Raw genomic sequence first — 17,145 nt, 5'->3', positions numbered from 1 at the left:
TTACAGTGAACCTTTATACAGTGATTGCTGTGTGTCCCGGCACTCTTTTCAGTGCTTGAGATATATTAACCATTTAGTCCTCACACTTTCTAGGAGGAAGTACTATCAGGATCCCCATTTAGAAGATGAGCAGTCAGTGACAGAGGTTTAAGCTATTTGCCCAAGGCCACAGAGCTAGCAAACAGTGCCAATTCAAGAGCAGGTCATCTGACCCAAGACTTTATGCTCTTTGTCACTACAGTAAACTGTGAGAAATAAAATTAAACTTGCCAGTTAAAATGATCTGCCCATCTCAGGTTTACACTTTCAAATGAAATCAATTTCTTTTGAGTAAATGCTCAGTCAGGTCCTCACACTTACGGGAGAGGGGCTTCTGGTGGCCGTACTGGTCCCTGGGCAGTGGGTGGACATCCACTGCTGGGAAGCCCTGTGGTTTGTTCTCTGTTGGTCTCTTTCCCTGGCTGGTCTCAGGCCTTGGCAGCATCCTGCCTCTGGCTGCCTCATGCTATGAAAAGGTGGTCACAATTGTCCATCGGGGCCCCTCTTCCACAGGCATTGGACATATCCCCGCAGGTCCCCTTCTGCTGGCATTGAGGGTCCTGTCGACCCTCATCCCAGCCATCCACTCCCTCAGCTTTGGCACTCAGTACCTTTAGCTGGCTAAGCAGGCCTTTGGTCTTCTTTCTAGGCCCACCAGAAACCTAGGAGTCCTTGTAAAGCCAACCTCGGCTCCCAGGAAAAGAAAACGACTACCTTTATCCTTTCCAACTCATATCATCCTCTCTGGACTCTCATTAGGCTACCAAGCCATTTCCAAACCAACATCAGACGCTGCTCCAAAGGGGTGTACAGTTTTCTCAGTCTACACTCAGGGAGGTTGAAATGTAAACATTACAACTCAGATGTGAAAAAAAAAAATATGTAGCTCTTTGTTATTTTCTATTATCTATCCCAACTTGCTAGTAGCAGAGACAATTAGAAAAAAAACAACTTAAACCTCAGTCTCTTCTGCTTTTAGGAGAGTCTCTTTCAGTTTAACTCATTCTTTTGGGGGTAATCTTTTGAATTCAATCAATTCAAAGTTAAGTGCCTTCTCAGTGCTGATTTTTTCAAATTTCTCAAGGGGACCCTTTTTTCCCTCTTCCTTTCCAAGACGGCCTTTCAGGAGTGAGGGTGGTTGAGAGTGGGCACGTTAGTTCTCCAGAGAGCAGGTCTTCATTGGGCTGGGCTGGTCTCTGATGCCCTCTGCTGGTATCCGCCAAGGTGTGGCTAGTCCTGCTTGGCCCACTGCTGGACTCTGGGGTCCCCGCCATTGCCTCAAGATGTCAAGCCTCTACCCTTCGTGATCACCTTGTCTTGTCCCTAGGCCTCTGCACAATCACTGTTTTATCAAAACTTCTGTGAACCCCTTTCAGGTTCATGTGGAACCCTGGGTTCTCCTACATACCATTTGGAGATGCTGGGGACCAGCATTAAAGAAAAATTATCCAGACGCTTGTAAAAATGGTAAGGAAGACTTTATTCAAGACTGCTGTAGTAGAGATGACGTCTATTGCAATAGGAGAAAGAAATTGGGTTCAACTCTGAATACGGTAGAGACAGCTGAGGATTTATAGTCAATGAGCAGAGTGAAGGAGTTGGTGGATGAAAAATTACTAAGAAGAGACATTAAGGGTAGGGGGCATTCTTGCTAAACTGGCCTTACAGCATTCTTGCTAAAGGCAGGCTAAGAACTTATACATCAAAGTGAGTTGATGAGGAACTTGATCAAGTATCTAGGGTTGGGAATGATTTAGCAAGATCCTTCGTTAAACTGGGCTACGCAGCCCAAAGTCAGGATGAGACCAAGGTCAAGGTCTAGTCAAGAAAAGGACTCAGAGGAGCCTGACCAAAGTTTGGTCAAAGAGAGAATCTTTATTACCAGACAGCATCTCAGGCCAATCTATCTGAACATCCATCAGCCTAGACATTCTCAGACTCTCTCACACCCACACTCTCTGTGGTTTCTATCATCTTCCTCTTCCTCATCCTTTGATTGAAGTCTGGAGAGTTGGAGGTACCTTTCCAGGGACCTAACAGCATCCCCACCCTGAGTGAATTCCCTCCAGTCTCTCTGTTCTCTCACAGAGGAAGCCTTTCTACAGCTTCTTCCTTTCTTGTATCTTCTGTCCTCTCTATGCTGTGTTCATAGTAAAACTCTAATCCAAGTTGGGTTTTGGTATGTGAAAGAGAGGTCTGAGAATAAAAAAGAACTCCTTTTCTCTCTCAGCAAAGGCTAGCTGAGACAATATTATTGTCTTTCTCTGGATTAAATGCTACTTGGGAAGACAAAAACTAAACCTGACACCTTGTTTTCCTTTACACTTCAACAATATTGATCATTCCTGACACAATAAACACCTCTAACTGGATGAGGATGGTCACACAAAAGGAAGTTCAAAAAAGAAACATATATTAATATATTTCAAAACTACTTTATTCCCATGGCAAATCTGTAGGAGCTTCCTAAGCCCACTCTCTGTGCCTTCCCTCCCCATTCTCCCTGCAAAGCTATGATGATGCGTATTTTTCTGATAGTTTGAAAGACATTTGAAGAATTCCACTTTTCTTTCTCCACAGCACAGTGATGGACATTGAGGAAGATACTGTACATTTGTTCACTCAGCACTCATTCGAACCATCTCCTAGTTTGCCCTTCTATTTACCACAGGCTGGAAGATAAAAAAATTGTATTTTCCATACTTTCTTGTGGTTAGGAATCTGCATGTGACCTAAGCTCTACACCCACTCCCAGCCCACCCCAATGAGACACTTGGAGGTGGAAGTGAATAACTTGAGGAAATGGCTGAATTCTCAGACAGGCTTTTCCAACAACCATAGTGAAAGAAGCATTTGGGTTTCCCAGGGTAGCTGTGGAAGCATGTCTGCCATCCAGTCTCTAACATCACAGGTGCCACTAAGAACTATCCCATGGTTTAGTCAGGCAATCTTCTGGGTGTGTTGTACTTGGCTGCTCTGTTCTTGGTCATGGAGCTTCTAAGAATGTTTCTGTCCAGAGATTCTGTGAACTATCTAATACTATTTAATATATCCTTTTCTGCTTAGACTGACTCTAGTGGAGCCTGTTGTCTGCAACTCAGAAGTCTCACCAATGCAGCAACCCTCTCTCCATTATCCCTGCTCCCCCTCCTCTCACGACATAAACGAAAGTGTAAGCATGGAAATAATAATTTTTAAAAAAACAGGAGGATTCTTTGTCTTAGTCAAAGCTATCTTGGTTTTAAATAAGAGACATCAACGTGAGCTATCTTTACATAAAAGGGAAATTCATTAGAAAGATGCCAAGAGCTATGTAGTGCTCTGGAGACTGGAAAACCCTCAGGGGACAAGAAAGCATCTGTCTTTTCTTCTCTCTCTCTCTTTTTTTTTTTTGTTTCCTCCATGCAAAGTTCCTGAGTTTGTATCAAGTTTCAACCACAAGAGCAAACTATTCCTAGTGCCAATTCAAAATTCTTGAAATAAAGATCGGGCCTAGAAGTCAAGTTATCCACCCCAAGCTAATCACTTATGGCTAGAGAACTGCATTGCACAAAAATACAGCTGTGGAGTAGAAGTGAGTACTCAGAAAATTAGGATAAGATGACAGACACTCCAAACTGTTACCCCTTAGATATCTGTGTTTAGAAATCTTATCAGAACTCAAACATTTCTAGAGTTTAATAATGCTTGAGTGGTAATCAGGTAGTTACAATATAGCTCAATGTACATTGAAGCTGCTGAAGCCTCCCCAAGGTTTCCCTAACACTTTTGGGAAACCTCTGGATGGGAAATTTTGTGAAACCACTAGAGACCAGTGGCTTTGCCCTTAATGGCTATGGTGGTCATTATCCTGACTTCCCGGGAGCTTGTCTCATTCACACCACCTTCTTTAATAGTTTACTACTAAGTCCATGTGACACACAGCTTGCCTGGGAGGAAGTCCAAGCCCAAGGTGAAGACACTGTAAGATGTATTGCTCTGATTTTCCTTTTCCAAAATTTTAATGAAGATCCCAAACATGCCATGGTGGTGTATTCTAAATCCTTAGATCTTGTAAACAGGGCACCAGAAATCTCAAGTCAAACATATAACCAGTTTTACCCAACTATAGTTCTCACCAGAAAACTCTATAATGGTAGAATTCAGGTCCTCAGTAGGACTGGGATTGACTGGCTTAAGTGATGTTTAGAGTTCCTCAATGAGGCTAAGAACTATGATCTAAAAACACAAGGCACAGAACAAGATGGGATGTTTCCTACTATCTTAGAATTTTGACAAAAAGCCCCAAAGCTGGGGACAATAAGTACTAAGTACTCACACAAAATCTAAAAGACTTAATAACACATGGCAATAGCAGTCCGACCATTATCATTCTGTCTAGACTATGTAAGATTAGAAATTTCAAAATAAGATTATTTGAAGAAACTATGTAGGTACAGAGAAGTCTTTGATACTTTATCTCAAGAGACACATTCATAGGGACAGGCAAACATACAATATAAAAGTTGGTCATCTTACTCCTTATCTCGGTTTTTGCAAGCTTCCCACACTCATAGGTCTAACCTCTACTTTCCAGTAGAACAGACTTGGTACTCCAGGGGACCCTACTACTATAAAACAATTAGATCCTGAATAAAATAAAATTTAAATTACACGGCTAGACTCAAATGAAATAGGAGAAAGCACCTAGGGTGAAAAACAAAGCCTAACTAAAACAAATCTCTTGATTTGAAACCACAGCAAGTGAATGTGCACAGGTGAAAGATAGAATGTCTCTGAAGCTAAAGATGGTCCAGGCATTGATTTGAGGCTGGAGAGTAGATTAGATTCCAAGATAGAGCAGGGTAAAAGGAGCCCAGGCTGTAGGCATACTACCAAGGGTCACAGTAAATAGCCACAGCCTAGGGCCCTGGGAGAACTCCAAGGATACAGAGATGGAGATTAGAACAACACTGACAGATAAGAGGCATTTCCTAATCCCTCCTCCCTGGTGTCACATAGAGAATGAAGAGAGAACCAGGGGCAACAAATGAGGAACAAGGAAAGAAAAAACAAAAACAAGAAAGGAAAGACTATGCTGCCCTTCCCTACTGAGATTACTGAAGCTCCCATATCAGGGTGAGGCCTGATATAGGAGCAGGGAGATTTAACTCCAGCAGACCTTAATACCGCACTTCAAAGCAACTGCAAAGCCATGAATGAGGAAGAGAGATCCAAGAGCATGATTGCAGGCATTGACAGGAGAATAAACTTCACTGAGTTCTGGCCAATCAGTAAATAAGTTACTTCAGATATAATTGTTTCACATGATTGTGTGTAAAGTTTGATGAGATTCCATGAAGATGCCCTAAAAATTAGCCTGGGAAAAGGAACTCAGGAAATCTCTTCTCCAAACAAAGTGAAAGCAAATCTCATAGTCTGTGTTTACGTATACTTGTAGATATCACAACCCAAATCAGACGCACAGGAAACATGCTTTAAAAGTTGTCTAATGTAACCCATTTAAAGCAAAAGATGATTCCTTTTTTTTTTTTTTTTTGGTCATAAAGAAAATAGCTGTGCTATATTTCCTCCATTTCTGGTAGATTTTTGTTTTTATTGATAAGATAATGCATATTTGAACCTCAATAATTTGGAAGCACTGAAAGAAGGGGTAAAGGGCAAATGAGGGGTTTAATGGAACACTGCGCTTGTGTGAGAGCTAGTCATAGAATTAGGGGAGCAAACCCTTTATGCTGTTACTTCTGTGTGATTCGCAATGTCAAACAATCCAGCCCATATTTAAAGGAAGGATAAAAACTAAGATTAATGTGACTGAAATGAATAAAACCATTCACAAGTCAGTGGGCCTCAGGATGTTACATAGTAATATGTCATAAGCACAATATTTTATTTTCTTTGTAGAATTAGATGCTAAACCTAGAAGATGAAGCTATTTTCATGAAATCATTTCTGAGCTACTGATTTTAGATATAACTCCTCTTATAAGTACTGACCATTCTGAGAATAAATGCTTAGTTTGAAGTTATTTTGTAAGAATATGTTCTCATATCTAAATTACCACAAACTTTACATTTTTTTAAAAAAGAGCTGGGATCTCACTCTGTTGCCGAGGCTGGAGTGCAGTGGCATAATCATGGCTCACTGCAGCCTAGAGCTCCTGGGCTCAAGCAATCCTCCTGCCTCAGCCTCCCGAGTGGCTGGAACTACAGGTATGTACTGCCAGGTCTGGCTAATTTATTTTTTAATTTTTTAGAGATAGGGTCTTGCTATGTTGCTCAGGCTGGTCTTGAACGGGGCTCAAGCAATCCTCCTTCCTTGGCCTCTGGAGTAGCTCAGACTGGATTACAGGCATGAGCCACTGTGTCCAGCTCACAAACTTTATATTCTTAAGGCTTCACATAATGAGGCTAAAAGGTTCTTGTATTTTCTCAGTCGTTTTAGAAGAGACAGAGGGAGTTGGCTGAAGGAAAGGGTTCTTCTTAACCTGAAACCTTCGTTACAACAGACAAACTTCTGGCAGCTTCAGCCTTCCACAGATACCTTACATTTACATAGTATCTGGCAGTGTTCAAAGGGCTTCAGTAATGGTGCAGGAGATACAGCCTTGAATCAACTGAGGAGGCAGAATCGGCCGGCTCCGAGACTATTACAGACAAGCTTGTGGCCTCCAGCAAGCTATGCAGTCTCTCTGAGCTTTAAGCTCCGCATTTATAAAACAAGGACATTACATATACCATCTCAACATCTTTTCTAGGCCTAAGATTCAGCTGTCTTGCCCTCCTAGCAACGGAGTGATACAATGCCGCCACTCTGGCAACTGAGCAGAGGCTGGGGAGTTTGGCAAGCTGAAGAACATGTTTATGAGCTCAGAGCATGGTTAAGGCTGACGTGTGAGTCGTTCAGACAAAGCAGAAAGAAAACCACTTTCAGAATACTCTTTGTGATGTGTATGCAATTTACTTCCTAAAAAAAGACAGAGTATTTTCACGGCTGGTGTGAGTCCAAACTTGCCATAGTCTCAGGCAACGCGTCTGGCTATTTTAAACTGCTAAGAAGTTTAGTGACAAGTGCCCTTCTATTTCATCTTTTTAAGAATTATTAGGCTTTGGGGATGAGGAGAAGATGCGGGGGAGGGAAGCTTGAGTAATCCTTTCAGGACCTTCTTACTTTGGCACACGGATAGTTCTCAAGAGGAAAGAAGACTTTTTTTTTTCAACCATATAGTTTTCCATGAACAGGAAATTCATAGCAAAACATTTTCCTTTGTTTTGAGGTAGTCACCACACCACAACACCCAAGGGCCCACCCTGAGAGAGTCATCTGGAGATCTTTGTATTTTAGCCAGCATTCCTTGCCATATTGTTTATATAACACACACACACACCCCTAAACCCATCTATCTAAATTCACACACGGAGGAAATTTAAATGCAAATTTTTTTTTCTTTCTTTTTTTTTTTTTTTTTTGAGACGGAGTCTTGCTCTGTCGCCCAGGCTGGAGTGCAGTGGCCGGATCTCAGCTCACTGCAAGCTCCGCCTCCCGAGTTCTCGCCATTCTCCCGCCTCAGCCTCCTGAGTAGCTGGGACCACAGGCGCCCGCCACCTCACCCGGCTAATTTTTTGTATTTTTTTTTTTTTAGTAGAGACGGGGTTTCACCGTGTTAGCCAGGATGGTCTCGATCTCCTGACCTCGTGATCCGCCCGTCTCGGCCTCCCAAAGTGCTGGGATCACAGGCTTGAGCCACCGCGCCCGGCCTCAAATATTTTTTCATATACCCATATATGTGCACTAAAAGCAAGTTTATATAACAAGATTAGTCACAATTATGTAATATAAAAATTCTGACCTTGTTCAAGTTACCCTAAGAATGTAGTACTATGATTGTCAAATAAGGTCCTGGGCACTTTGGTATGTCTGAGAAAGCTCTGTAAGTGTGCTAACAAATTTTGAACGACATGCAAAATTTATTTTGGTGACATCTAGGTAGGAAGCCTGTTCTTATGATGTCCATCAGATGGACCACAAAGCTCAATGAGCAGAGGCAACATGATGTAGAACAAAGGAGCAACTTCTGGGAATGGGACATAGGCGGTGACCACATCAAACCTAACAAAAAGGTATTTACTGGAACAAGGGGGAATGTTGCCTTTAGAGGTCTGGAGAAAATAAGTCAGATCAACACATTGTTCTATTCAACAGTAGCAAAGCTTATCACTTTGCTACTGTTGAATAGAACAATGTATTGATAAAAGTGATAAAATTTATTGATAAAAGTGATAAAGCTTTTATATTATAGAAATGATCGTTTTATTTAAATTTTTTTTTTTTTTTAGACAGAGTTTCACTCTATCACCCAGCCTAGAGTGCAGTGGTGCAATCTTGGCTCACTGCAACCTCTGCCTCTCAGGGTCAATCAATTCTCATGCCTCAGCCTCCCAAGTAGCTGGGACTACAGGTATGCATCACCACATCTGGCTAATTTTTGTATTTTTAGTAGAGACGGGGTTGTGCCATGTTGCCCAGGCTGGTCTTAAACTCCTGGCCTCAAGTGATCCTCCCGCCTCAGACTCCCAAAGTGCTGGGATTACAGGCCTGAGCCCTGGTACCCAGCCAAAATGATTGTTTTATAATTGTTGTTGACTTGTTCATTTTTAATTTCTTCAAATGTACTGATAAGAGTCCTAATATTTGCAAATATGTTGTAAACACAAAGAAGGATAAGAAGCATCATTATAAGAAAGCACTTTTGGTTTGGTCCTGACTTTCCTACAGTGTCCCAAACATCAACATCCCTTATCCTCTGGTGTGTCTCTGGGGCTGCTGAGCAATCCAGGTGCCTCCTGAGCTTGCAGAGGTCATAGAATAAGGCTCTGCTAAGGAGGACTTGAATGTCTGCTGAAGGGGCAGACATTCCCCATATCTCTTATCCAGGGAAAAGGGTGGATGGAAAAAGAGAGCCTTAGATAGAAAGGCAAGACTCATCACTCTCTGGGACCTGGCCTATGGCCACTCCCAAGTGGTAGAGGTTGACGATTTCCTCCAATGGAGGCAGAAACACGGTTAAGAGCTGAGTCTTGCAAACCAGATAGTCTGTTTTTGTGTTCCCCTTAGTATATAGTTTTCTTTTGTTATCCCAAACTTTTTGGTGCCTAAAAATTTTGTTTAAAAGTTCCAGTTTGCAAGGCACAGTGGCTCATGGCTGGAATCCCAGGCTTTGGGAGGCCAAGTTGGGGCGATTGCTTGAGGCCAGAAGTTCAAGGCCAGCCTTGCCAACTGAGTGAGAACCCTTCTCCACAAAAAATTAGCTGAATGTGGCGGCACATGCCTGTAGTCCCAGCCACTCGGGAGGCTGAGGTGGGAGGATTACTTGCACCTAGGAGTTCAAAGCTGTAGTGAGTTATAATTGTGCCACTGTACTCCAGCCTGGGCAACAGAGCAAGACCCTGCCTCAAAAAAAAAAAAAAAAAAAAGTTCCAGTTTGGTCACAGCCATGCTGTGTGTTTTGGAAAATTAAGGAGACAGTTGAGTTTACCTTTGGGCTAAACATTATTGGAGGAGTGTTCTGCAGAGATTAGTGTGGAGACAACAGCACCATAAGCAAGAAACCCTCAAGGGAAAAAGGAACCCCGGGAACAAGTGTTGGCCGTGATACTCAGCTGTCCCTCCCAAGGTGCAGATTCTTTCTTCGTTGGATTAGTCTTCAATTTTACCAGCGGGTCTTGCAAGCTCCTTTACACATGTAAGGAAGAATAGGGCGTGAGTTGGTAACTTTGGCATCATAAGAAAGTTTGGACCAAACCTAAAATGTTATCACAACAACAATTAACAAACTCTCATGAGACCCTGATAGAGGTTAAATTGCTAAAGGAATAGTAATTTATTCATGTTGCTCTTTGGTAATCATTTGTAGATCTTGAATGTAGTACATCATCTGGAAATACCATTTATCATTTTGTTGGTGCTTAAATAGGATGTTTAATAGGGACAAATCCTCAATTTCCTAAATCAAGAGTATTAAATTCCACAGTTTAAATTATTTGATTAAAGTGTCTGCAGTGTTGCTTATGAAAAAAAAAATGGCCACAATTCCTAAAACTGAGCTGGGAGCTTGAGTCCAGTAGGATTTTTGTTTATGGGACAAGAAGGGAAGCCAAAATGAAAGAGGTGAATGAGAAGAGAATCCACATTCAGAATTCACTTTCTTAAAAACCAGCAAGAGTGACCCCCAAAGCCATCACAACTGTTTTGTCTATCAAGACTGTGTCATTGAATCATGTAGACATACAGGCCAGGCCAGAACTCAAACTTCTCTGAAAATCACTGATTCTTTTGTCCTTAACAAGTCTAAAACAACAATCCTCCCAATAGCAAACAACAGTATCACTGTATTTTAATCCCAGTCATCTTCATGGATGCCTATAGTGTAACATCAAGAAGCATAACTTCCATGTAGTGAAGAGCTTGATAACAAAAATCTACAAAATGCATTACTGTATACTAGCTCCCAAGTCATAACTGATATTTATTCTAAAATAAGAGGTGGAACCTTTCCTTCCCCTCCTCTACCCTGAAGATATAAAAAATTTACAATTTGAGAAACCAAAGAAAATCTTAAAGAAATGTTATAATGTATAAATTATAGCTACCAATACTCAAAATGAGTCAAGAAATGAAAAACATTCCAAATACATACCATTAATAATGTAATGTCACCTCAATTTTGAAGTTTATGTAATTGATGTTTACATGTTGAGATTATTTCCCCTAATAATAATAATGGATTTGCATTGACCTGTTATTATTAATAGGGAAAATAACCTACTTTTTAGGGGCCCTTTATAAGCCACAACATGCTTTTTAAAGATGGTTAAAATTATCTTTAAGTGAGAAGGAATTGAATCAATGGTCATGGCCCCATTAGTGTGATGCTCCATCAACCAAGTGCAGCCGGAGAGCTCACATGTGTTTACTGATGTGGTAACAGGAGGGGTCAAGCCAGCCTCATCCTGTGCATGTCAGTGCCCTTGTTCAGACTGCATTGGACAGTTGGCATCTTACCTTAACTTTTGTTCAAAACATTATTTGCTAGCAGGTGATATCTTTCTTTTTGAAGCATTACTGGCATATCCATTGACAGGGTGGGTGAATGGGCTATTAAACATAAATTTAAGGACTCAAAATTATTTGTTGTTACAGCTGGAAGGAATTGAGTCAAGCATCAATACTTTACAGATAAGAAAACTGCAGCGTGAGGAGGTTAAGTCCCTTGCCCAAGGACATGGAGGTATTAAGTGCTGGAGCTGGGACTAGAATTACATCTTCTGTTTCTGCACTGGTCTCCACGGTGAAGGCTGCTGGATTCCACATTGGTTTGTGGAGGAGATGACTTGCAAGTGTAGAAAGAAAGAAGCTTTGATCTCCCAGTGGCTCAGAACTTCTTTTAAAAGTGATTTTTGTTGGCATGACTGGGAACACCGCCCGGGCAAGTCTCGTTGTCTGACCTCCTCTATAAAAACCCAAGCCATGGCCAAGGGAGCTAGGAGCTCTGGCTGCCCAGAGGGTCCACATCTGGGCAGGCACCAGAATTGCACTGAGGCTCAGCCTCCTGACAATTGCTTATATACCCAGGGCCTACATTCAGAATTCTTGTCCGCCTGTGAGGTTCAAGGGCCAGCTGTAGTACCAAATCAGGCCTGGAGGTCCCCAAAGTGCTGGCCATTAAGTCTTTAGTTCCTGGATTTCGAGGAGGCCAGGGAGGAGGTCCTAGAAGTGAAGGCCAGGGTACACTTGGGGTGGTGTATTCAGCAGGTCTCATGCAGTGATTTACCAACTAATAGATATTTCAATAATTAACAACTAGTACATTTTTACTAGCTTATATAGCAGTCCTGAAATCAAACCTGCATATGCCCATTTCAGATGAAATACTCTTAATGAGATACTCAGTTTAGAAGTATCCCAAGGAGTAAACTCAGTTCTATATGCTGGTGCAAGAAATGTTACCCAAAGTATGGGATGTGCCCCAGGAACCTGGGGCCCATAGTCAGTCAGTGTGTAGGCCCCCAATCCACCCACCCCATTCTCTCATTTATAGGCCCCATACCCCCTACCCCTGCCAACTCATCCATCCCTTCAACACACACACACACACACACACACACACACACATGCATACACAAGGCAAACATCACAAGCAATTCTGAAAAGGAAATTCCAGAAGAACATGAGCCTAAGGGTATATGTGTATAAGGGTACTTGGCTTACATATGAGTGTCTGTCTTTCTCTCAGCTACCTCCCTCACCTAAACATGTGTTAGGAGCTTTGAGATTTTTTAAACCTGCATGAGTGACACCAGGAAAATTACCCCATCCTCAAACGGGTTTGGGCTCTAGGAATGGTTCTGCCCAGGAGCCCATCTTCCATCTAGTTGAGACCGAGCAATGAAGTCAAAGAACATTCTTTGGTCAAATATGTTTTGGCCTGGATTTGCTAGAAGAGCTCTTTGGACTTGCTGAGAACTCACTCAATTACTGAATCTTCTTTCATTTAACTTTTGTGTTTCCTGGACAGAACTCAAGAGGAAGATATGATTGTAGTGGGGTTCAACAAGGTCACTCTGGTCTGAGTGACAGACAATAATAACGAGCCCCAGAAAGGTACCTGTTTTCAGGGTGGTGTGATCAGTATTACACAAGAATCTTGCAAGCCATCTTTTACGAGGCCAGCAAGATCACAGAAAGCAATACCCAGTTTGCCCAGAGACAAGCTGTTTCCTAATCAAGTTTTCTTATACTCGGAACTATGGAAACATTTTCAAAGGTATTATTCTCGGCAGGTTTCCAATAATTCAGCATTTCCAGAGTTATCCAAATGGCTTCTGAAATATTTGCTGTTTGTTGAGAGCAGCTTTCAGGATGAGGTAATTAAAAGAAACCTATCAATTTGAGATTTTTTTTTCCATGAGTAAATAATGTTGACATACTGTTCAAATAAACCCACAATTTACTGCAATCTGTTTTTAGACAAACCCTCCACTTTAACCTCCAAATGGGAAAAAACGAAGAGACTTTCCTCTTCTCATTTAATCAAGAACATATGTTCAAAGATAATACCGGAGGCTTATTCTGGGAAGCGTTCTGCTCTTCCTCCGACAGCCACTCAGCGAGCTCACGAGGCAGCCTCCACACATAATGAAAGCAAACGCCACCATAAATCTCCCGCTCGGTGGAGGTCACTTCAGAAAAATCGCCCGCCGCTCAAATAAGCACCGGCTCTGCTGAGGCACATGGATGGGGGAAAACGCCGACTGTGATAAACACCAGCAGGTAGGCTCCAAACGGAGGCCAACCCAGGCAACTCAGAGAGAAGGGTGCCGGGATGAAGCAGGTGTGTGTGTGTATGTGTGTGTTTACACACAACAGCCCTGGCCCAGTGTGTTCTGCCTGCAAGAACGAGCAACCGCACCATGAGAGGAGCTGCTCTCCCCACTGGGAGCAGAGCTCTGAAAGCACCAATTTTCATTAAACCTAAGAGTACACACAGGGGCAGGAGGCCAAAACAGTCCTCAAAAGCGAGGCTTTTAAAAACATCTGTTGGGAGCTTTGAGATCCTAGGACAGAGAGAAAGAGAGAGAGAGAGAGAGAGAGAGAGAGAGAGAGAGAGAGAGAGAGAGCTCAGAGTCCAGCAGTTTCATTTCCAGACTGTGAGTCATAAAAGGAGTACGTAAATCCCTATTGCCAGAATACGCTGACCTAAGTCTGGGTTTACGAACACCTGAAGTACATTTCACGGGAATTAGCTTTAAATATCAACCTGATCACAAAGCTTGAAAGGCTTTTCTCCCACCTCAGGATGCCTGCAGTCCTCTGGAACCTGGAATGGAGTTTTCTGACAGCAAAGGTTTACAGGAGCATAACATAAATTATGGAGATTTCCCCGCCAGGCATAAGGATGTGATCACTATAGGCACCTGTGGGCCCAAGCAGGTTACCCACCAATATCCCTTTAAACACCAAATTATGGACTATTAGGCCACTGCTTCAAGGCTTCTACAAATGTGAAACCTTGACAAATTCCCAAATAAAAGCCATAAAACCAATCATTTTTTAAACCTGTATGAGTGACACCAGGAAAATTACAGCAGTGTGGCAGGTCACTGTGAAATAAAGCTGCCAGAGAGAAGCTTATGATGCTGTCATGGAAAAGGCAATTAGAAGGTTACTTTCTCTCAGGTCTAAGATTGGTTCTTGTTCTTCCTACAGCTCCCTGCCTTCTACCTCCCTGCTGCAAAATGGATCAATCTATAATAAGTAGTAGTTATATATCATAAGGCAGCAATTCCTTTTAGTTGTTCCACTATAAAAAAGCATCCAGATTTAGAACTTGACAGGAACCAGTATCGCCTGCCCCCCAGAGCCGGCAGAAAGTCTGTGTGTGTCATTCAGCCAGCATGGAGTCTGGGTGTTTTAAAAGCTTTAATTTGAAGGGGATAAAAACCTGGGCGTTAAGCAATTTGGCTGTGGATATTTAATGCATCAGCCACGCTATAGAATTGGAGCCCTCTATTTAAAATGAGAAATTGAAAACTTACATGCTCTGTAGGCAAGGTGTAAGTAAATGTAGGATGATAAGCAGAAATCAGCTGAGAACCTGCAGAAACACCATTAGAAGGACTAATGGCATGGTTCAGAAGTGGCCTTAAATAAATGTTAGGGTGTTGTTTGTAAGTGTGTAAAACAGGTCTGGCTTTTAATTAGCAGGAACCATATCTCCCTGTGTTTAGGTAAAGGCATTACTTCTCAAAGAAGATATCCTAACAAGGTCTACGTAGGGACTAGGAGGAAACAATGGCCTGGGAGTTGAGATTTACCTCAAGGCACGTTCCTCCTCAATGGCAGCATGGAGATTGGAACTCAGTCTCCTTATCTCTAATTTCCACTCTAACACACTTATTGTAGGCAGAAAAATGCATCCCAAAGATGTCTACATCTTAATGCCCAGAACCTGTACATACAGCACCTTACATGGCAAAAGCAACTTTGCATATATGATTGAGTTAAGGGTTTTGAGATAGGGAGATTGCCAGGTGGCCCAATGGAATCACAAGGGGCCTGATAAGTATGAGAGGGAGCAGGAGAGTAAGGGTCAGAGTCAGAGAGAGACTGGAAGATGCTATATCACTGGCTTTGAAGATGAAGGAAGGGGCCACAAGCCAAGGAATGCAGGCAGCTTCTAAATGCAGGAAAAGGTAAGGAAATTGGTCTTAGAGCCTCCATAAATATGTAATCCTGCCAATGCCTTGATTTCAGCCTTATGAGACCCTTTCAGACTTCTGATCTCTAGAACTGTAAGAGAATACATTGCATTGTTTTAAGCCACTAAGTTTGTGATGGTTTATTACAGTACCAAGAGGAAATCACTACAGTGTACTAGCTGGGGATCACATTTCCCCACCTCATTTTGATCTACTCAAAGTAGTCCATTACCTCATTGCTGGTTAGAGTCTTTATAAAAGCAAAAACAATAGAATTCAGATGCTTCTGCAGTTCTTTCTGGTATGGAGAGCAGGTATAATCCTGAGAACCATACCCTGGAGTTGGACCAGCGTGTACCAAGGTGGGGCTTGGCGGGAGTGGTTCACCCTTTTGGGAAGGAGTGTTTTATCACTGATGTTGTTAAGGGTCACCACAGCAGATTTTTAGTGGATTTTGTTGTTTCTAAATTCTCATAGGCAGTGCACCTCTTATTGTCCGTTCCAGCATGATCTGCTCCCACTGTCCACACCCACCACTAACCTCCACCATTGGTCTTTAGTGTCTTCTACTTTTCTTTTTTGATTTTGTTTTTGTTTTATTTTTAAAATTTTTTTAACTTTTCTTTACGCCACTCTCTCTTGTGGCACCTTGTTGGCTCTCTGCTCTGTGTCTCTTTTCCATATGAATGATTCCTAAAGGAAAGATTTTTTTCTAATTGTCACCTCTGTGTTAAGAAATTAGTTGGAAAGAACTTAAAGTATGAGAGTTCACCAACTATTTCTGGTGTATTAGAATACTCTATTTCATTTGGGTGTGTTTCATTAATGACTTCTACCCTCTTATCCCTGCTGCTTCTTCAAGCCTTCAAGACCCCTCAAAGTTAATCTCTACAGGTGAAATTTCAGGTTCCTTGTTTGGGTGGGCCTTTTCCAGAGTGTCTCATGTACATTGTGTAGATACAGCTTTGGAGTCAGACAGACCAGGGTTTGACTCCCTGACCCACCATTTACTAGTGATGTCACCTTGAAAAAATTATTTATTGTCTCACTTTGTTTCTCTGTAAAATGGAGAACATAACAATGATCTTGCTCCATGGTGAGAAATTAATGAGATTTTGTATTTCAAGTGTTTAGCAGAGTGTGACCCATACAAGCCACAGAAATCGTGGTGGTGGAGAAGTCACAAAGCGCTTAGTGCCTGTACTTCTCAGATTCTGAAACTTCTGGTCGCGTAGGATTTGAAAGCCCATTTACATCCTATGGGACCAGAAGTTTCAGAATCTGAGGGTTGAAAAGAAATATCCACCAAATGTGTAACAGCAGCAAGAATTTACACATGGCTAGCTGTGAACCTTCTTCTTGGATAGCGGACTCCAATAGGAACAAGCAATGGTAAGAGATGATCTACAGCCCTGTCCAAAAGAAGCTCAAGGTTTAGTAGAGAGAAGATATAAAGACATAATTACTGAATTACTGGCATTTATCACTCTATACTGAAGTGTTATTACAACTGAGGATGATGAGAAGACCCAGGAGACAAAATCTTCCAAGGGAATCAGGAACAAGGGCACAGAGGTAATGAATTTTGAGTTGGGTCCTGGCACGTGAGTAGGAGTTTGCAAAGCAGAAAATAGGAGAAAAATTATACCAGGCAGAGAAAAGTGTATAAGAAAAACAAAGTAAAAGAATATCAACAGAGGCCAGGCGCGGTGGCTCAAGCCTGTAATCCCAGCACTTTGGGAGGCCGAGACGGGCGGATCATGAGGTCAGGAGATCGAGACCATCCTGGCTAACACGGTGAAACCCCGTCTCTACTAAAAAATACAAAAAACCAGCTGGGCGTGGTGGC

The 17,145-nt window shown here is 42.1% G+C and overlaps 1 long non-coding RNA gene across 6 annotated transcripts in view; it reads right to left on the bottom strand.

Moving 5' to 3' along the window:
- Nucleotides 1-17,145, bottom strand: part of LOC108513381 (uncharacterized) — a 288,015-nt gene that overhangs the window by 10,234 nt on the left and 260,636 nt on the right. Inside the window, exon 6 of one of the 6 annotated variants that reach the window (XR_001880878.1) lies at nt 9,575-9,771. The exons of the other annotated variants lie outside the window; for them this stretch is intronic. This is a non-coding gene — a long non-coding RNA (uncharacterized LOC108513381). The remainder of the gene's footprint in view (nt 1-9,574; nt 9,772-17,145) is intronic. 6 annotated transcript variants of the gene reach the window in all.

This window comes from Rhinopithecus bieti, unplaced genomic scaffold (assembly GCF_001698545.2).
Source record: "Rhinopithecus bieti isolate Rb0 unplaced genomic scaffold, ASM169854v2 scaffold_32092, whole genome shotgun sequence".
Taxonomy (NCBI): Eukaryota; Metazoa; Chordata; class Mammalia; order Primates; family Cercopithecidae; genus Rhinopithecus; species Rhinopithecus bieti.
Note: the sequence above shows the minus strand (reverse complement) of the source record. Positions and strands in the feature narration are given on the sequence as shown.